At 44.2% G+C, this 20921-nt stretch overlaps 1 protein-coding gene across 34 annotated transcripts in view; it reads left to right on the forward strand.

Annotated features, from left to right (window-relative positions):
• The window catches only part of NRXN1 (neurexin 1), a 1129265-nt gene that overhangs the window by 1042342 nt on the left and 66002 nt on the right, over positions 1 to 20921 (forward strand). The window lies entirely within an intron of this gene.

A 20921-nucleotide genomic window follows, 5' to 3' on the forward strand; every position in this document is an offset into this window, starting at 1 on the left:
ACTCAGGGGAAGTGGACTCTGTATTACATATTTTATTGCATTGTGAACTCCATAAAGGGGAAAGGGAGGCGTTAATTCATCCATTGTTTATCCAGTACAGAAATTTAACTAGAGTTAATTCCGACTCAGTTCTTGTGAGAATTTTGCTGGAAGACCGAGTTTCTCTTATATCTCAGCAGGTAGCTAAATTTTGTATGCTGGCATATAGTAAGAGAAGAACCATGTTGGGACCAAGAGCCAGACCACATGAGGGTGACCGTAAGAATGCTACAAGCTGATGATATTTTTTGTGTGGATTTCTGTTTCGTGGATTTCAGTGCAAATTCGATTGTTCTTTTGTTTGTTGTTCCTCCTTTTTCTTGTTCTTCTCTGCTCTTTTTTGCTGGCCTAATGGCCGTAATAAAACTGAACTGAACTGAACCATTAGCTACTAGATTAGAGTTAGGGTTATTATAGTATGTTAGTCTAGTCTAGTCAGTATTGTTGTTTTAGTCTCTGATTAGTTTTGTACTAACTCAGTGTAGATTAGATGCAGCTGGATTAGTCCAGTTTGCTTATTATTGTTAGTAATTTTAGTGGAATTAGTGGCTAGCCTGGGCCCACGTGTTGTGGAGTTCTGGGCGATTTGGTAGTGGGGAGATAGAGGGATGGGGGGCACCATCCATGGGGCCAGGGATTCCAGTGTTAATGGGACGGGGTAATTATGACGGTAGGCGGCGGCCTTATGATAGAAGACGGACGAGATATGGTTATGCTCGCTCGCCTTCTGACCTCCGTCCTATCCCGAGGAATGAGAGTGGTTGGGTTCAGAGAAAATACCCTGCTTCGTCCCTGGTGTTGTTCAATGCCAGGTCCATCAATAATAAGACCGCAGTTCTCCGTGATTATCTCGGAGATCAACAGATGGACCTGGCTTGCATCACCGAAACCTGGGTGCGTGACGGTGAGACCGTTGCCTTGGGCGAGGTCGCGCCACCAGGTTTCGCGTGTCTTCACCAGGCTCGAACTCAGGGCCGGTGGGGGGGGGGCGGTGTGGCGATGTTCATCCGTGATTCAATTCCCTTCAGGGCTGTCCCTGTCCCGGAGATCACCGGCATGGAATGTGTCGGTCTAGAGTGGTTGGCCTTGGAGAGGTTGGCCGTCCTTTTGGTGTACCGGTCGCCTAGTGTACCTGGGGACGGCCTGCCACGGTTGCTGGAGGTGGTGGCTGACTGGTCGTTGCGGTTCCCTCGACTTATTGTCTTGGGTGATTTCAACGTCCATGTCGATACCGCCTCCTGTGTGGCGGCCGTGGACCTGGTGTCATCCATGGCGACGCTAGGCCTCTCCTTAGTAAACTCTGGCCCCACTCATGAGGCCGGTCACACGCTGGATTTGGTCTTCGGTTCGGGGATTGATCTGGTCGTATCCTCTATTGATAGAGTGCCATGGTCCAACCATTTTGCCCTGAAGGTTCGGATGAACCTGCCGCGCCAACCCTGTCTAGGCGACAGGCTGATTTATGCCCGCCCGTGGAGACTTATAGATCCAATTGGTTTCCTGAATGCTCTGCGGGATCCTGAACCTGCCGGCACACTCGATGAGCAGGTGGAGGAGTGGAATTCCCGGCTCTCCGATGCCATCGAGGCTGTTGCCCCCCGGCGTCCTCTGCGCCCCTGTTCTTGGCAGGCCCCGTGGTATACTGTGGAGCTCCGCCATATGAAACAGGGCCTCAGACGTCTGGAGCGAGCGTGGAGGAAATCTCGTGACGAAGTGGCACGAACATCTTATAGGACATTTATGAAGGCCTATGAGATGGCGACGAAGGAGGCAAAGAGGGTTTTCTTCTCCTCCTCTCTCGCATAGATCCGGCTAGCTCCTCGCTTCCAGAGCACAATCTGTTTTTCCGTGTGACTCGGCTCTTTTGACCTCCTTGTCGGAGGGTTCTCCTATAAATTCTCAATTGACTCATTAGCTGTGAGGCATTCATGAGCTTTTTTGCTGATAAAATCACATCACTCCGCCAGGACCTTCCCCACACTTTGTCTACAATTAGTGAACTGGAGGCTCCCTTGCCGTCTTCAGGCCCATGTTTTGCCCAGTTTTCCCTGCTCTCTGAAGCTGCTGTTGACAGGGCCTTGGCTGCTGTTAGACCTACTACCTGTCCTCTGGATCCGTGCCCCTCCTGGCTTGTTAAGCTTTGCTGGGAGGAGTTACGACCCCACCTGTTGAAGATTATCAATGACTCCCTTGAGCAAGGAGCCTTTCCGGGTGGGTTGAAGGAGGCAGTGGTCCGCCCACTCTTGAAAAGACCATCCTTAGATCCTGGCGATCTGGCCAATTACCACCCCGTCTTGAATCTTTCGTTTCTGGGGAAGGTAATTGAGAGAGTGGTGTTGGAGCAGCTTCAGGGTTTCCTGGATGACGCATCGGCGTTCGATCCCTTCCAGTCCGGCTTCCGTGTTGGGCATGGGACGGAGACTGTCCTCGTCTCCATCACAGATACGCTCCGTATGCAGCTTGACCGAGGCGGATCGGCGCTGTTGGTATTGTTAGATCTGACCGCAGCGTTTGATATGGTCGACCATGATCTTTTGACCCACCGCCTGGCCGCTTCTGGGGTGCGGGGCACTGTCCTTCAATGGATTGCCTCGTTCCTCCCGGATCAGAGTCAGCAAGTGTGGTGTGGGGACCAAGCCTCCCGGCGGTGCCCACTTTATTGTGGGGTGCCTCAGGGAGCGCTATTGTCCCCGCTGTTATTTAATATCTACATGCAACCCCTTGCTCAGCTGGTACGGAGCTTTGGGCTGATCTGTCATCAGTACGCTGATGACACTCAGTTCATTCTGTTGATGGAGGGGAGGGTGGTCATCGCCCCTGCAGCTCTCCAGCACTGTTTGGAGGCGGTTGCTGGTTGGTTGAAACAGAGCAGGTTAAAACTCAATCCATCGAAGACAGAGATCCTCTGGCTTGGTCGTGGGGGGGAGGGGGGAGTTTCCAGCCGCCGGTGTGGGAGGGGGCCTTATTGGCGCCGGCCCCCTCAGTCCGCAGCCTGGGGGTCCACCTGGATTCGTCTCTTTCAATGGAGACCCAGGTGGCCCATATAACCCGGGTTACGTTTTTCCATCTTCGACAGGCCCGGCGGCTGGCTCCCCTCCTCTCCCACGCAGACCTGGCCACGGTGATCCATGCAACGGTCACCTCCAGGTTGGACTACTGTAACTCGCTCTACGCGGGCCTACCCTTGCGGTTGATCCGGAAGTTACAACTGCTCCAGAATGCAGCGGCCCGTTTGCTCATGGGAGGCGCTTTCCGTGACCATATTCGACCAATACTGTGTCGCTTGCACTGGCTCCCGGTTGAATTCCGGATCGTCTTCAAGGTATGAGTGCTTACCTTTAAGGCCTTACGCGGCCTGGGACCCTCATACCTCCGGGACCGCATTACCCCATATGTCCCTACTAGGCCTCTGCGCTCAGCAGAGGCCAATTTGCTGGTAGTCCCTGGCCCCTCAATGATGCGGCTGGCCTCCACTCGAGCCAGGACTTTTACAGCCCTGGCCCCTGCCTGGTGGAACACTCTTCCTCCAGCTGTCCGGGCCCTGCGGGACCTTGGTGAGTTCCGGAGGGCCTGCAAGACGGAGTTGTTCCACCGGGCCTTTGGAGTGTCCAGCCGCTGACTGTGTGCCCCCTCCACCCTCCTATGTTTGGGCCTATTACCATCTATATGACCCTTGCTCTTCTCCCCTCCTGGGAGGGTCTAATAGGAATTGCGGGCATTGTTTATTGTTTATTATTTGCTGCATTTTAAATCTAATTTAAATTATTTACAGTCTACTATGTATCTGAAATTTTATGTTGTCAACCGCCCAGAGCCCTTCGGGGATTGGGCGGTATATAAGACTGATAAATAAAATAAATAAATAAAATGTTGCTCATAGTATTTTGTGAGGTTTTAGACCCCTTTTAAAAGTTTTGTTAATATCTTAGTCCTCCATATAGATATTTAGGTATACATAGAGGGGCATACTTGGCTATTAAATACATGCATATATACATAAATACCATCTCCAATTTCTCCCTTACTCAGTGTTAACTTACATCTAATTTGCACTTAATCCTTAAGTTCATTTCCATAATCCATTTTATTTCATTAATTTTATATGCTGCCTTTCCCCTTATGGGCTCAGGAAAGCTACCAACATTCGTAAAACATTAAAATACTATATTAAATAAAAATCTGCCAGTACTAAAATCTATTTAACTGGATGGCTAGATGGCAAAATTCACTAAAAACATTTATAGCTCCCATGGGGGAGGTGATAAAAGATCACAGAGGGGGAGACCAAGATGCAGAGGCAAAGTGAGGAAAACTCTGCCCTGGGCGCACGCGGTCCCTTCCGCCCCTGCCACAGCACCACCCACCCCCACTCCTGGAATGCCCCGCCATGCCCCCTCCGCAGCCTGTCCACGCCTCCACTGCAGCTTCACCCCGGGCATCACCCCACCCCCACCCCATGGGCGCTACATCACTGCCAAGATGGCAAACACTATAGCTGCTTCAACCATGGTTATAGTCTTGGGATGCTTGGCACGGGTTCCTTAAGTTTTTCTTTGAATTTCATACACCAATGTCAGTTTTTCCAGTTCTACTGTACAAGGTTCCAATCTATGTGATTGATTTAAAAGCAGGCAGCTCTTGAGCCTCAGCTCCCTAAGCATATGATGTTCCAGTGATGGATGGATGCATTCAAAGTGCATTTAGCAAATTCAAACAAATTATTTTGACGCTGCACTCAGTTATGCATGATATCTACCTTCCTAGAATAGTACTTTCAGTAGACACATAGCTTGGCTCAATGTCTGAGAAAAGGCACACAATGTAAACTTGCTTGCACTCCTGGGATGAAAAGAAAACAACAAATGAGGTAATGTTTTGCAAGCAGAGAGCCATTGGTGACTGGGAAAAACACATCCAGTAACCTTCTTTTGCAGTTGATGTGTTTGCCTGCCACTCTAATTGAAGTTCTCCTTAAAATTTGCCCTTCTGTAACATTGTCTGCATGTTGCTTTAATTTTTTTATTGATTTAATTGTTGTTGATTTTGTTCTCGACAATCATTCACCCTGCATACATGGCAAACCAGATGTAGAGCAGCTTCCAAAGCTCCAAAATAACCTTTCCTGCCATTCCCCCACTGTTCTGTTTCCATGGTTAGTTTACCACTTCTAACCATGAGATCCACCTGGCCCACTGACTTGACCCTTTTGTTGGTTTGTTTAGAACAAATATATACCCCATCTTTCTGCCAACACAGGCTCATTATGCATGCAGTGCTTATCCCTTGGCTCTCTTCTTTGCAGGGGGGTTTCCCTGCAGTTTTCTGACCTAACCAGATTACCCTGTGGGAAAGTATCCCAATCCGAGCTGAGCCGAACTGTTTTTATGCCCACCCGCCGCTTTTTTGTTCTGTCTGTGCAACCTCCATTTGGGGAGGTTGCCTGCCACCTTTTGTTGTTATTACCTGTCATCTAGCATTTCTTCACTGGGTCATTCAAGGTTTTTCAATTGGTTATTGTATGGGTGGGAAAGGCAGGGAGAAGTGAGAAAATCCAAAGAAAGCAAAAAACGTGCTGATTCTCTACACTCTCCCTGCACAGGAAGAGGAAAAGTTACTGTTTCAAAGGTTTTAAAAACAGTGGGGATTACCTGATCTGTGGCGCAGTGAATTTGGGAGGTGTGTGTGTGGGAGGAAAGGTGTGCACAACTGAGAATCTGATCCAAAGGGAATGTATGCTCACTGTGGGGCACAAATGGCCACAGTCAGGGCACAAGGTGAGTGACAAAATTAATATAATTCAAAAATAATCATCTCTTAAATTCATTCAAACGTATAATTAAATGCAGATGACTAAAAGCCACAGCCCTTAGTTTGCAAGATCTGAGCCAGGCTGTTAATGATAGGATGTTTTTGGAGGTCATTGATTCATAGGGTTGCCATAAATCTCAGTTTAAAAAGTTGAACCAGAGCCCACAAGCTTCTCCGTAAGCTGTTTTACACAGCTGTATCTTATGCCCTCACTAGAAGACCCCAGATAGGTGTCTGTTTCAACCCTTCTAGGAGATTGTTTAGTAGCTACATGGTAGCAGTGATAAAGGGCTATTGCAGACTGAATAATATTTATTTGTTTATTTTATTATTTCCTACCTACCATAGGTTGGAGAGCATTGGAAAAAAGTGATAAATCGTTGACTATTACAACTATTTAAAAATAAGCACAAGACATTAGCAACAGTTTCCAACTAGCTCATATCATTAGGGGAAAAAGCAATTTCAAGATAATATAATTGCTAGAACACTGAATATCAGAATTATGAAAAACTCCCTATAGTGCCTGGGAGACCTGCATAGGAACACAAGAAAAGCCTTGCTAGATGAGACCAGTGGCCCATCTAGTCCAGCAACTCATTTCATGCAGAGACCAACATGTTCCTTTGGAGATCCAACAGCAGGGCATAGGAATTGAGGCCTTTTCCTGACAATGTCTCCTGGCCTGGTATTTGGAGTCCTACAGCCTTTAAATGTGGAAGTTCTCTTTAGCAGCCACTGATAGATCTGTCCTCCATGAATCCAATCCCATTTTAAAGCTGTCCTCTGGGAATGAATGCTGTATTTTAATCCCTTACTATGTAAAGAAGTATTTCATTCTGTCTGTCCTGAATCTACTGCCTATTGGCTTCATTGGATGCCCTTGAATTCTAGTATTTTGAGAGAGGCAGAAAAAGACCAGAACAAGATATGAGCATTGGAACCCAGGAGAAGTCTTCTTGCTAGGCTTCAGCCCTTTTAGTGCAAAAGGACCACCTCATGAGAAGCTCCTATCTTCTTAAGATGGACTAGCAGGGGTATATATTCAGTACTTGGCGGACTTGGACCAGTAAAATAATGGCCAAGATTCCCATGATACAGTTTGGCTCCAAGAACTGACAGAAACCCATCCTCATTAAATGAGGAAATGTCATGTTCTCCAGTTTTCTCAAATAAAGCAGACTCAGTTGGAAATTAATTTTATTTTATTGATAGAAAATCAAGAGATCACTCTGGACAAGAGCTTTGTCCAATCTGAAAATTAGCATGAAAACCCCAGCAGAATCACCCCAGCCCCTTTCCTCAGGTCCAGTTAGTCAGAAATGGTTATTCTCAAGCTGGTACAGCTGTGCACCCTCCACACCCTGGATCTCTGAAGTTTCCAAGTGAAGGTTATTCCCTAACAGGCTTACATAGCCAAAGCAATAGAGATAAAGGAAAATGCAAGCAAGCATACTGAACCCAGGCTTTCCCGCATGTGCCAGAACTCCCATTCCCCTCAAAAACATATGACAAGACCAAGCAGTCAGGTATTGACAGGAAATGGCACTCAGAACATTGTTCCTGTACTCCCCTAACCTTCTAAAAACTACCTTCAGAACTTGCATCATTCAGAAACAAACTGTGAAATTAGTTCCCCAAATATAATTGCTTTAATTACCTCTGGTAAAGTAGGAGAAGTGATTCCACCATGTCCAGGGAAAAGATGTATGTAGGAGTGTTATGCTATTTGAACCTCATATTTGAACCACCCCTTGAAGGTGGAGAATTAAGAATATCTTGGGAGAGTCCTACATTAACATAGTCAGGGAGACTTCTGGAAGAGTCACCCAGCTACCATTCTGTACACCACTGTAAGCATCTTTCATTGAATTAGCATTGTTAGTCTAGAGTTTTACACTCTTTCACAGGATGATAGCAGGTAGCAGAAGCAAAAGTGCAGCCATATGTGGGGGCATGGGATAAAGTTGGCACTGGATGCTCAAAAATAAAGTGTGGGAGAGTCCTGTCTGGAATTTGGTTCTTTGGGCTGAGTCTTAGCACACTCAGAATAGAGACAGCATTTGTGTGAGGGTTATACTAGAGATTGTTGAAGGCTTTCACAGTGGGAATTAACAGACTGCTATGGGTTTTTCATGCTGTGTGGCTGTGGTGTGGTAGTTTTTGCTCCTAACATTTCACTTGCATCTGTGGCTAGCATTGTGCCACAGTAAGATATGTTTCACTCCTTGGCACAGTGGTGTAGAGTGGGTGTGGACTCTATGACTCCACACTGTGCCCCAGAGAGAAACACATCTTACAATGACACACCTCTGAAGATGCAAGCCACGGATGTAGGGAAAAATTAGGAATAAAAATTACCAGGCCACAGCTCCACCATCTGAAGGACCCACAACAGCCCATTATGCTAGAGACTCTGCAGTATCCTCACTCAGTATAACCACTGAAAAAATATTGCGCCAGGCATCTGCTAATCTCTTAATGGTCCATTTATCTACTGTTTGCTGGTGCTGGAGGAGACAGTGTCATTCCTACATTCAGTGGCCAGTGCTACCCTTCCCTGCTGTGGGGGAGGGGGAAAATCCATGCCAGTGTTTTTGTTCTGTATAGTAGTTTTTCCCTAACACTGGCCTGAACTGCTGCCCAGGGAGCTGGTTCTCAGCCTAGAAGCAAACAGATGTATGGATCAGTGGAGAGAGATGCACCTAAATGACCTATATTCTGTTATAGAGAGCAGATTTCTTGAGAACTGGTTGTGCCTTGATAGTACCTCTTAATCAGCAATGAGCATGCCAGGACTGAAAATAATATTAATAAAAAGCTATTGAATAAACAATAGTAGGCTACCTTGCTGGCATAAGTGAAGTCAAGCGTGCAAATTGGTTTTGAGATCTCATTTACAAATCCATAGGCACTTGCCTTTTCAACACATTTTTTGGGGTCCATATTGTAATGTGTTCTGCTGTTTAATGAAATTATGCTGCATTACTTCTATTGGGTGACATCTTATTCCTTTATTTAGTTTTCCCACAGCTGAAGATTCCACAACGAGCTGAAAAAAAGATAGCAGTTTTTTGGCTCAGTTGTGGTTTGAATAGTAAATGAAATATTTGGGCCTGCAGATTTTTATTTTATTGTTTTAATTGCACAGAATCACCAGACCATGGAATTCAGCTCATTAACTGTGGATAAGAAAATAGCATGACGGTCCTGTCAAACAAAAGAAAATGTGTAGAATATTCTCCTGTGTTGCTTAATTAACACAATTGTTCTGTATTGGCCTAGTTTCAACATTGAAGCTCCCTAAAATATCGGTTTGAAAGCTGCTTAGATGAGAATCATTGTACCCTTCTGGAATTCTTGTTTGGTTGGTTTCATTTAAATAAATAACATCAATTTTGGTACAATGCATAAAAAGTTTTAGAGTGCAAGATCTAGTCCTATCTTGCCAAACAAACAGCACACCATTAGAAATTCAGACTGCATAACCTGTGATACTCTAAGATAAGTGAATATATAGTGTGGTGTAGTTAAGAGGGGTGGACTCTTATCTGGTGAATTGGATTTGGTTCCCCACTCCTCCACATGAGCAGTGGACTCTTATTTGGTGAACTGGATTTATTTCCATACTCCTCTGCATGAAACCTGCTGGGTGTCCCTGGACTAGTCACAGTTCTCTCAGAACTCTCTCAGCCTCACCTACCTCACAAAGAGGGGAGAGGAAGGGATAGAGTTTGTAAGCCACTTTGAGACTCCTTTCAGGAGGGAAAGGTGAGGTATAAATCCAGACACTTCTTCTTCTAATTGTCCCAGATAAAAGCAAAACTACATTGATCAGCCCACTGCCATGAATGGGCCATGTATGACTTGGTGGGTCTGGGTCCCAAACTGATAAGGACTGTCTTAATAAAAACCAAAGGCTGGATTTTTCTGGATTTGTCAATCCTGCAAAAGTGCGGGCAGAATCAGATTCATCCCAACTGAAGCAAAGGCCTGAAAAGAAACCTGTCATGTGTAGCTGTAGAGATGCCGGCCTTAGATATTTATTAAAAATATAATACATTGTACAACTTTATACATTATTAGGCTTGTATAATCTCGTAAAGTCCTATTAATGTTCTGACATATATATATGTCACTTTCTTATAGTCTAATGATGTGTTCCTTATCATGGAGCTCTTCAGGTGGCAACCTTGGGTTCATACAAGGCAAATTGACCCAAAATTGTAAAAGGAAGTAGGAGAAAGTATTCTTGGTTTGTTTGTTTATGGAAATCATCTCATATAGCTTTTATTATTTTCCTGAAAGTTGGTTTGTTTTGAGTAGCCCTTCGTCTTTGTCAGTTCCTTTGTTTCCAGAGCTTATTCCCTCCTGGCTCACCCAGCCGCTAGTTAAATGTTGAGGATTACGCTGAATTACGTTGGATAATTAAATGGTCTATTGATTAAATGGTTTGTCTCTTAATAGGAATGCAAGACTGGGAGATTTTAACAATGCATAAAGTATGTGTGGCTCACAGACGTATCTCCTGAACTATACATGTTTGTCTTTGCAAAAGGATAGAATGCCAGTTGATCATTCTAGGACTGGGGGGGAGGGGAGGGGGGATGATATGAACCGTGTTCCTTCATGGAGAGAGCCTTGATATTGCAGCAAAATTCAGCAGAACAGCAACAAACCGGGAAGGCACGGTGGTTCCATTGTGGGGGTGATACAGGGAACTACTACTAAGAAGAGGAGAGAGGCTGTGGCTCAGTGATAGAGCAAGTTGTCATTCAGAATGTAGTGTCAAATACTTTCACGACCAGACTCAACTGGTTGTTGTGGGTTTTCCGGACTGTGTGGCCGTGGTCTGGTAGATCTTGTTCCTAATGTTTCGCCTGCATCTGTAGCTGGCATCTTCAGAGATGTATCACAGAGAGAAGTCTGTGTGTAACCAGACCATGGCCACACAGCCTGGAAAACCCATAACAACCTGTCATGCAGAAGTTCCCAAGTTCAGTCCCCAGCAAATCCAGTTTAAAGGATGAGATAGTAGATGATGTGAAAGACCTCTATGGCCCTTTCCGCACTTACCTTAAGCCCCGCGCTACTCTCCTCAAGTAGCACGGGGTCCCCCAGCACGCCCCACTACAGGGGTGGCGACAACGCAGCCGCCCGACGCTGCCGCTCTCGCGCCCCCTCAGCGTGCGGCATCCCTGGCACTCCTCAAAATGGCGCCTTTTGATGACCTCGCGCAGAGTGCAGAGTCGTGGGGACGCCCGGGCGCGTGCCAGAGATGTCACGCATTGAGAGTAGCGCACAGCAAAGGGAAGCAAAGGGAAGTGGGGAAGCACCCATATGAGAGAGCCTGGAGAGCTGCTGCCAGTCTGAGTAGACAGTATTGTCTTCCATAGACAATGGTCTCATTTAGTATGAAGCAGCTTCATGTGTCGATGCGTCCAAAAGCTTTGCCACATAGGCTGGTTTATAACCATTAGTTGCTGCTGTTAAATTAGCATTCAGCACAATCTGGCTGTACCTAAACTCCTTCTCCCCCTTTCCCTGTTCATTGCATCACATTGCATCAGATGTTCTAGGATTTCTGAGTATAAGGAGAAGATCCCCAAGCAAAAGAATCTGAGCTTATTGCTAGTTTGTGCTTTAACAAAATATGTACAGAGAGAAATGAATATGAATAATCTGTCAACTGTGTGTGCTTGAAAAATGGGGGATATCAAAAGATAATGAAACCTCTGCACTTATCTTCCATGCCTAGATGCTAATTCATCATGTCAAATTAGCTTGGATATTGCCACAAGATGTTGCACATTACATTTCCAAGTCCAGATAAGTGATATTTTTAATGTAATCTGTGTTAGGCATTCCGTGCATTTTGAAGGCTTGCTCTTCTAAATAAAAGGTAACACATTCCTAAGGCAGTGCTCAGAAAGCATTCTTTTCCCCCTTCAGGTTTTGTTGTAAACCTAAAGAGGTGTTTGCAAGAGATGAAGCTGCTAAATCCATCAGCAGTTATATGGTGGCTCTTGTAATTAATCATTTATGCAGCATTTTTAAGCTGCAGGGGGGCTTTGCAGTTATCCTTGAAGCTCATTCTCATTATCACCTGCAATGTAGGTCACCTGTTATACCCATTTTACAGATTGGGGAGCTGAGGCTGAATTGTCTCAGGTATAACTAGTTGTTGGGGATCAGAACTGGTCCTTCTGACGTCTTTTTTTCACTAGGGAGAAAAAGCAAGCAGGTGAAGGAAATATATCGTGTTCAGAAGTGAATAGTGAATATATTTTCTTAGTTCTTAGCAAGTGTCTTAGGGGCTTCTGCAACTCCCCTAATATGAGCTACTATACTTCTTGAATTCTTTTTAGCTTCCTTTTCTGTCTTGTGAAATTTGTCTCAGGTTTGGCTGCCTTTAACTTTATCAGCTGGCCCAACATGGTCTATGCTCACCTTGGCCATCCAAGATCTCAGGCAAAAAAATTTCTCATTCCTACCACCTGAAATCTTTAAGTGAAGATGCTATGGATTAGACTCATTATGCTTTTGAAGCATGTTCTCTCTAGGTGCTCTATGGCCTATTCAGTTGCTTGAGAAAGGCTCTCTAAGGCCCTTTCCGCAGACACAGAATAATGTGTTTTCAAACCACTGCCTTTCACAACTGTTTGCAAGTGGATTTTGCTATTCTGCACAGCTTCAAAGAGCACTGAAAGCAGTTTGAAAGTGCATAATTCTGCATGTGTGGAAGGAGCCTAAATTTCACTTTTGATTTGCTTTAGGTCAGGGGTAGGGAACCTTTAACACTCAAAAAGCCATTTGGACCCATTTTCCACGGGAAAAGAAAACATTTGGAGCCGCAAATAATTTTTGACATTTAAAATAAAGATAACACTGTATATATTGGGGGTTTTTTTTACCTTTTACTCCACTCATTCTGAGAAGCGCATGGATGCGCCCGCCCTGCTGCTTGCAGGGCGGGCAAGGATGGGGCCAGCAGCTTGGCCTTGCCGGCCGCAGGGAAAGTGCCTGCCCCACTCGAACGGGGCGGGCGAGAGGGGAAGCCCGCAGTGCGGCCCAGCTGTCCGCGGGCAGTTGGTGCGTCCGCCCTGCTGCCTGCAGGGCAGGCAAGTATGAAGCCAGTGGCTCAGCTCGTGGAGCCGCAGTGCAAGGGCAGAAGAGCCGCATGCGGCTCTCGAGCCACAGGTTCCCTACCCCTGCTTAAGGTGAAATCAGTAACAATTTTGGTATTGACATTCAATTTGTGTTCCTAGCTCTGGTTCATTGCTGATTTGCATTGTTCAGTGTATGTCTTGTGCTGTATGTACATGCAGTTGGTGGCATTGCCATTCAATTTTGTATTCCTAATCCTATTGTGTCCTAACCTGTATAGGCCCAGACTAGCCCAATCTCATCAGATCTCAGAACCTAAGCAGGGCTAGCCCTGACTGGTATTCGAATGTGAAACCTCCGAGGAATACCAGGGTTGTGACCCGGAGGCAGGCAATGGCAAACAATCTTAGAATGTCTCTTGCCTTAAAAACCCTACAGAGTCACCATAAGTCAGCTGTGACTTAATGGCCCCAAAACAACAAAAACAACCATCCTATTGCATTGTTTATTTGATATCCTGTATTAAACACACACACATTTGATATCCTGTATTAAACACACACACTGAGAAAGAGAGAGAGAGAGAGAGAGAGAGAATTTCTGTACTCTATAATACATCTTGGGTTTCAGTCAGAAAGATGAATTGCAAATAAGTTAAATAAATAAATTAAATTATAAATTGATAAAATACATAAGGTAAATAAATAAAATTCCAAATTGTATGGAACTCCATAAAAACATAAGGAAAGTCTGGCTGGATCCAAGTCCACCTAATTCAGAATCCTGTTTCCAACCATTCCAGCTTCTGGGAAGATCACAGCAGAATGTGAAGGTAGCTGCACACTCATGTAAATAAGTATTCAAAAGTATACCATATCTGAACATGGAGGGTGAATTTAGCTCCATGAATTAATCTAACAGCTCAGCCAGAGACCTTCACTATAACATCTTCGGCTGTAAATGCCATATCCTGACTGTGCCTTGCATGAGAATGCCCACATCCTTAGAGAAATTTCACTAGCCATATCCTCCAAACTAGTTTCCTTTGCCTTGAAATACATCAGATGTTTGGCCTGAGGAGAAACCTCTCCATTCCCTTTGAATTTCTGTTTAAGTAAAATATCAGTGGTGCATAGTGTAACAGAAACATTCTGCTCTGAATTGCTGATCACAGAGAAACTTCTGCTTCCAAGCTTAGTTAAAATTTGTCCACTTAATCCAGGGAGATCAAACCCAGTGAAAGGCTGCCTCCATGTTTCCCCTGAAGAATGAACCACCACATCAAGCATCACCTTGGCAATGGGTTGGTTTCAAGCCCTTGCATCATACATCTTCCTTTCTTTGGAACTTTCCCAAGGCCAGTGGAGGGGAGCGCCAGCTGAGCCCAGGTGCATTTGAATTAACGCAGAGCAGCCAGCCAGCTGCATGATCAGCCCTTGTTAATTGTTAGGGTTTTGTGATTCCTGTGTTCCAAACAGGGATGCAAACTTTATTTGGTTGAATAAGCAGTGTCATTTCACTGATTTGCAGATTACTTTTCAACTAATGGTGAATTCCTGATTCTTTTTTTCTCCCAGTTGGCCATAAGGTTGAGTTCAATAATGAATTGAATTATTTTTTTCTATGGAGGAGCATTCAGTCATATAGGTCCCAGCCCTGTTTACCAGCTCAGTGAGAACTAAGCCTCTGCAGGTCTTTCCTTCCATTTCCATTTCCTTCTCCCTGTTGTAGGAGAAACCTGCGATAGAGCTGAGCCACTTGAAAGGATCATGTTCCCTCAGGTGGTTCAGCCGTAGCCATGTTGGAAGGCCTTAAGAAGCCTGCTAAACTCTTTCCTTGTGAGGAAAAGGGTTTTTTTTTGGGGGGGGGGGGTTGCTATCCAATTTAATTCTGAATTTTGTGGGTTTTTTGCTGAATTTTATTGATTATATTTCCTTTATTGTCCATTTCATGCTCATTTATGTAACATAATTTACAAGTCCAGTAAATATTGGTTTATCAGAAAAAAGGGTGTAGAATTCTCTTAATGAATCAATAAATAAATATTACTCAGCATTGCTGTGGAGCAGACGTTTTAACTTTTTTTCTGCAGTACAGCAAAGATATGTATTTCACTCCCCTTCTTTACTTGACAGTAGAGTCAAAACACTTGCTGGTTAAAGTGAAGGTGTGAGAGTTGCAGACCCTGGGGGCTTTGCCACATTAAGGAGCTTTGGGAAAACATCACCCTTGGCAATGATTTCTTGGAGAACAACAGCTTTAATTTGCATGAAGCATCCCACTTCCTAGTATCTGTTTGCTAGCAGGCATGCATTTCATTTCCCACCCCCACCTCTTGTTCCTGAGCTATGGGTAGGTGTTTCTGAAGGAAAGTAGAGCAAGTGGCACAGTGGGAGCAGTCATCTTTCATAACGCTCCAGCTCTGTCAATGTAATCATTCTGCCGTCTCTGCTCCACTGGCCATCATTTTCACCAGTTAATGAACTTGAATTTTTTTTAAAAAGATCCCCAGTTAGTAACAAAGGCTGAGAATGTAGCTGCAGCAGGATGTAGTGGTTAAGAGTGATTCCCTATTCCTCCACATGAGCAGCAGACTCTAATCTGGTGAACTGGATTTCCCCCCCACTCCTACACACGAAGCCTGCTGGGTGACTGTGTTGAATGGCAACTGTGCATCAATACTGGCAATTGTGATGTTTCTCAGGAATGTATGTTTAAAAGATGAAAGGCTGCTGTCTTTCCCACAGCCACAGCGTTCTATAGCTGCAAATGGTGTACGATGTATACCATAAAGTCACGATCATGAAATTAAATTCTGTCTGGAAGCGCTGTAATTGCTTTTCAGTTCTCAGCTACAAAAACAAAATATTTAAGAGCATTTCTAGAGATATGAAGTAGAATTTTATCAATGCTACTACACTGCTCAGCTGTGTCCCACTTTCCAGTTTGTACCCTGCTTATCTGCATTACTGCTCAAAAAGTAGGGTTTCTACACAGCCAACATTGATGACATTGGTGTAATTTACAAGTAAGATGCAACCTTTGAAGAACCTTAATGCTAACAGTAGCAATACCTTCAAATCTCTCCAACAGAAGGGATTTCAAACTTGGGCTTATTGGATTTCATTTTTTAAAGAAGCCAGCTTTTGAAATTCTGATCACATTAAAATTTTCAGATACCAGCAAAGCTTATTACTGTGGACCAAACAAGAATGAGAAATACATGACAGAGACACATTCTAGAGGTTAATCCTTCTCCTTTACACATTCAACTTCTTCAGTCTCTTGTCCATTATGCATGTAAATATTTCCTTGGGGCTTTTTGCTCCACAGTAGGGTCTTCATATTTTCTGTATTTATTTATTTATTTATTTGACTTGTACCCCGCTCTCCCCCATAGGGCTCAGAGCAGCTAACAACCAACAAAACAGAATAACAGAATCAAATATGAACAATAAATAAATATGAACAGCAGCAAGTACCCCAAAACTATAGTCCCAGCTTATCAATCATCAAACATCACTAAACATAGCATATCAACAACATTAACATTTCTTAACGGAATAACAAATAGCAAAAACATATTAGAACATAGCATAAAATATAACTGCATCATACACATAATAATATAATAAGACAACATGCGGGGAGGGACTCCACTGCCTGCTGCTCAGCTTGCCTCCCCACACTTCTTGGTGTTAGCTCTCGGACCCCTAAGCCAACGAACGGACTCTGAAGTATCAATCAGTTTCTTGAGCTGGCACTGCAGAACATAAGAACATAAGAACATAAGAACAAGCCAGCTGGATCAGACCAAAGTCCATCTAGTCCAGCTCTCTGCTACTCGCAGTGGCCCACCAGGTGCCTTTGGGAGCTCACATGTAGGATGTGAACGCAATGGCCTTCTGCGGCTGTTGCTCCCGATCACCTGGTCTGTTAAGGCATTTGCAATCTCAGATCAAAGAGGATCAAGATTGGTAGCCATAAATCGACTTCTCCTCCATAAATCTGTCCAAGCCCCTTTTAAAGCTATCCAGGTTAGTGGCCATCACCACCTCCTGTGGCAGCATATTCCAAACACCAATCACACATGAAGAAGTGTTTCCTTTTATTAGTCCTAATTCTTCCCCCCAGCATTTTCAATGAATGCCCCCTGGTTCTAGTATTGTGAGAAAGAGAGAAAATTTTCTCTCTGTCAACATTTTCTACCCCATGCATAATTTTATAGACTTCAATCATATCCCCCCTCAGCTGCCTCCTCTCCAAACTAAAGAGTCCCAAACGCTGAACCAGCATGGTGTAGTGCAGTGGTGGCGAACCTATGGCACGGGTGCCAGAGGTGGCACTCAGAGCCCTCTCTGTGGGCACGCGTGCACAGAGTTTGTCATGTGATAATAGTGTAATTATTTCAGGGAGATTATTAGCATTAAACCTAAGACCTAGTTTTGGGGAAGCAGTGTAGGTAACCCTGGAAAGCGCTATTAAACCCCACTGATTTTCATGGGAAGAACGAAAGCGTGATCCTTTACCTGGGAGTAAGCTCGGTTGCTGGCAACGGGGCTTGCTTCTGAGTAAACCCTCCTAGGGTCGTGATTCACCTGCTCAAAGCAAAGCAAAGCCACCGACTACCACCAAGCTTACTCCTGAATAACGCGCGCCTTGGAGCCAACCATTTTTTTCTATACTAAAACCTCGGTATTCAGGTTAAATTGCCATGTTGGCACTTTGCGATAAATAAGTGGGTTTTGGGTTGCAGTTTGGGCACTCGGTCTTGAAAAGGTTCGCCATCACTGGTGTAGTGGTTAAGAGCAGATGAATTGTAATCTGGAGAACCGGGTTTGATTCCCTACTACTCCACCTGAGTGGCAGAGGCTTATCTGGTGAATCAGATGTGTTTCCGCACTCCTACATTCCTGCTAGGTGACCTTGGGCTAGTCACAGTTCTTCAGGAGAGAAAGGGAGGATATAAATCCAAACTACTACTACTACTACTACTCTTTGTGCCTTACTACACCAACTCTCACTTTCTGCCCTGTTACCCTTCTCATCTTTCTGCCACCTTACCCCAGCTTTTAAAAATCAATTTCTGCCCCACTACTCCTGGAACAACTCCTGGCAACTTCTGCCACCACCACCTTCCTGGGCTCCTTTGCAGCCACTACATTCATGACCATCTCCTAGCTGCACAACCATATCTGTGTTGTCTGCGCATGTGCAGACAATGCTTTTATCAAAGTTTGAAGAAAAATCTGTTGGGGGAAGTGTTCCCCCTATCTGCTGATTTAAGTATCCACAGGAAGGGGGCAGAGATGGGAAATATATGGGTGTGGGTGTGTGTGGGTGGGTGGGTGTGTGAACAATTTGAGTGCCATCAAGTCACAGGTGACTCATGTTAACCCCAAGACTATTCCATCTTCAAGGCAACAGATAAGCATAGAAGGTTTGCCGTTGCCTTCCTCTGCACAGCAACCCCAATTTTCCTTGGTAGTCTCCCATCAAAGCATTAACTGTGGCTAACCCTTCGTAGCTTCTGAGCTCTGATGGCTTCATTGCCAGTTTTCACTTTTTCAAGACAAGCTGATATTTCAGTCCACCTATCCCATGCACTCCTTAGCAGTCACATCCTTCTAAGCCCGTGGTGGCGAACCTTTGGCACTCCAGATGTTATGGACTACAATTCCCATCAGCCCCTTCCAGTATGGCCAATTGGCCATGCTGGCAGGGGCTGATGGGAATTGTAGTCCATAACATCTGGAGTGCCAAAGGTTCGCCACCACTGTTCTAAGCCCATTCAATGAATTTCATTATAAATCATGGTACGTAAGGAGCACCAGTAGCAACAGCCAAGTGAACACATTATGGCCACAACAGATGAAATGGTTACTCTGGGTTGAAGATTGAGTGACTGGATTGAATGTTGTTGCTGCATAAACAAAACATGATCACTGTAGCAGGCTATAGCTTACTTCAGCTGCCCAATTCCAGATTCTTCCAGCCTGAGGTCAGTTGCTCAACATTTCAGCAGTGCACCAAAGGTCATAGTGCCTAAGCGAGCAGTCCTAAGCAGATTTATCTGGAAACAAATATCATGGTGTTCTATGGGGCTTATTCCCACAAAATCATTTTTAGAATTGTTCTTTGTATCTTTGAAGGTCTTCTGTATCTTAAAAACATTGAACTGTGAAATTCTGAATAAACCCATTTCACTTAGCTTTTCAAGAGAAGTATTACTGAAGTTCAGCTCCATGTGAACTAGCATTTGGCATTTAGGTTGGAGGAGGTAGCAGATCCTTTATGTGGAAAGAAAAATATGTTCTTGAACTGACTACCCCATAAAGGAATAAAAACTACAAGATATCCTTCATCCTTGAGTATGTTCTTTCTCTGATAGAGAGACAAACATGCATTCTCTTGTGCATATTTTTGTAATTATAATTATATATATTATTTAATTTTGTTGTGAGTATAATATATCTTGTAGTTTTTATTCTTTTGTGAGGTAGTCAATTCAAACATATCTAATGTTAACTACACACTGACAACTTGAAGTCATATTTTCAACTTCCTACCCTTTTTTCTTTCTCATATAGATTAAAAAATGAGCACCATTCCACTGTGAACAACTGGGCAATGTGATTTATGCAAGCCAATGAAAGAAAAATTACAGAACTGAATATAATGACTCGTTCAGTTGTCCTTGCATATTGCTGTTTGCAGAGTTAATTAAGCGGGCATGTGAGGATTAATTAGAAAATCAATCAATCATATGCACTTATCTGGTTCCCATCAGTTAGCAATGTATTTATCTTCATAATATCCATGTGATGAAAGGATGTGCAATTATCTCTATTTAGGCCGCAGTACACAACCATTTCTGACAGTAATTATAACACTATTAGTAAACTATTCTGGTGTTATTCAGTACTGTCAAGATATGTCAGGACGGTTTACATGACCAACCACCACAGCTGTTATTTGCAACTAGATTTGCCATTGTAGTCTAATGGAGAGCATCCCTATGTTATTCCCAGCCAGTTGTGATAGAATGTCTCACATAGAAGTCTGCACAGCTTGTAACTCCTGGACTCAGATGCAGCACATCAGCCATGTATTGTGGTCTGTCCGATGTGTGACAAATCCCCTGTTTTTGTAGTTCTTGGCTGGCAGAAAAAATAGGAAGTTTATTGAACTCTAGGTAGGCTGAATGGCTAATAGGCAGCATTCCGCTGGGTGAATCACAAGCTGTTGTGGGTTTTCTGGGATTTGTGGCCATGGAAATATTAGGAGCTTTTGCTCCTAATATTTCTCTTGCATCTGTGGCTGGCATCTTCAGAGGCATGTCACAGTAAAATGTGTTTCTCTCCATAACAGTGTGGAGTGACTGCGTAGTGGAGTATATATTTGGCCCACTTCACAAGAAGGTGAGGGGTGAGGCATAGGGTGAGATATACTGTCCACTTCACAGGGAAGTGAGGCATATTTGCATATGTCTGAATAGAGTTCATTTACAGTTTCAATGCTGTTGTATTTGCATTGGAGGCAGTATGCCTGGACTTTCCTACATAGCTTATCCAAGGGACTGATTTACATCAAAAACACATGATTATATCTGATTGTATGTGCTTCCACAGGGAAGTTTTGCTTCAGATTGACATCTAAACAACAGCAGCTTTCTTGAGTGTCCACCTGATGCCATTACCTCATAATCTGCAGTTCCAAGTTTTCCTTTGTTTTGTGATCTTTCCCAAGCCTGGTCTGGTAGCTCCTGCAAATTCCCAGTTTTCTTGTTTTTTTGCTAGATCTCCAGTCCTTTTCACCTTATATCTCTGCAGCAAAAAGGGCTTACATTTTACAAGGAATCTGTGAATTCAGAAGTGCTAGCAGATCACAGCAATTAAATCATTACAGGCAAGGAACCTGTGAGACTTGCTGGAAGGAATACCCTTGCCCTCCCCCCTTGTGCAGCC

This window comes from Sphaerodactylus townsendi, linkage group LG01, assembly GCF_021028975.2.
Source record: "Sphaerodactylus townsendi isolate TG3544 linkage group LG01, MPM_Stown_v2.3, whole genome shotgun sequence".
Classification (NCBI taxonomy): Eukaryota; Metazoa; Chordata; class Lepidosauria; order Squamata; family Sphaerodactylidae; genus Sphaerodactylus; species Sphaerodactylus townsendi.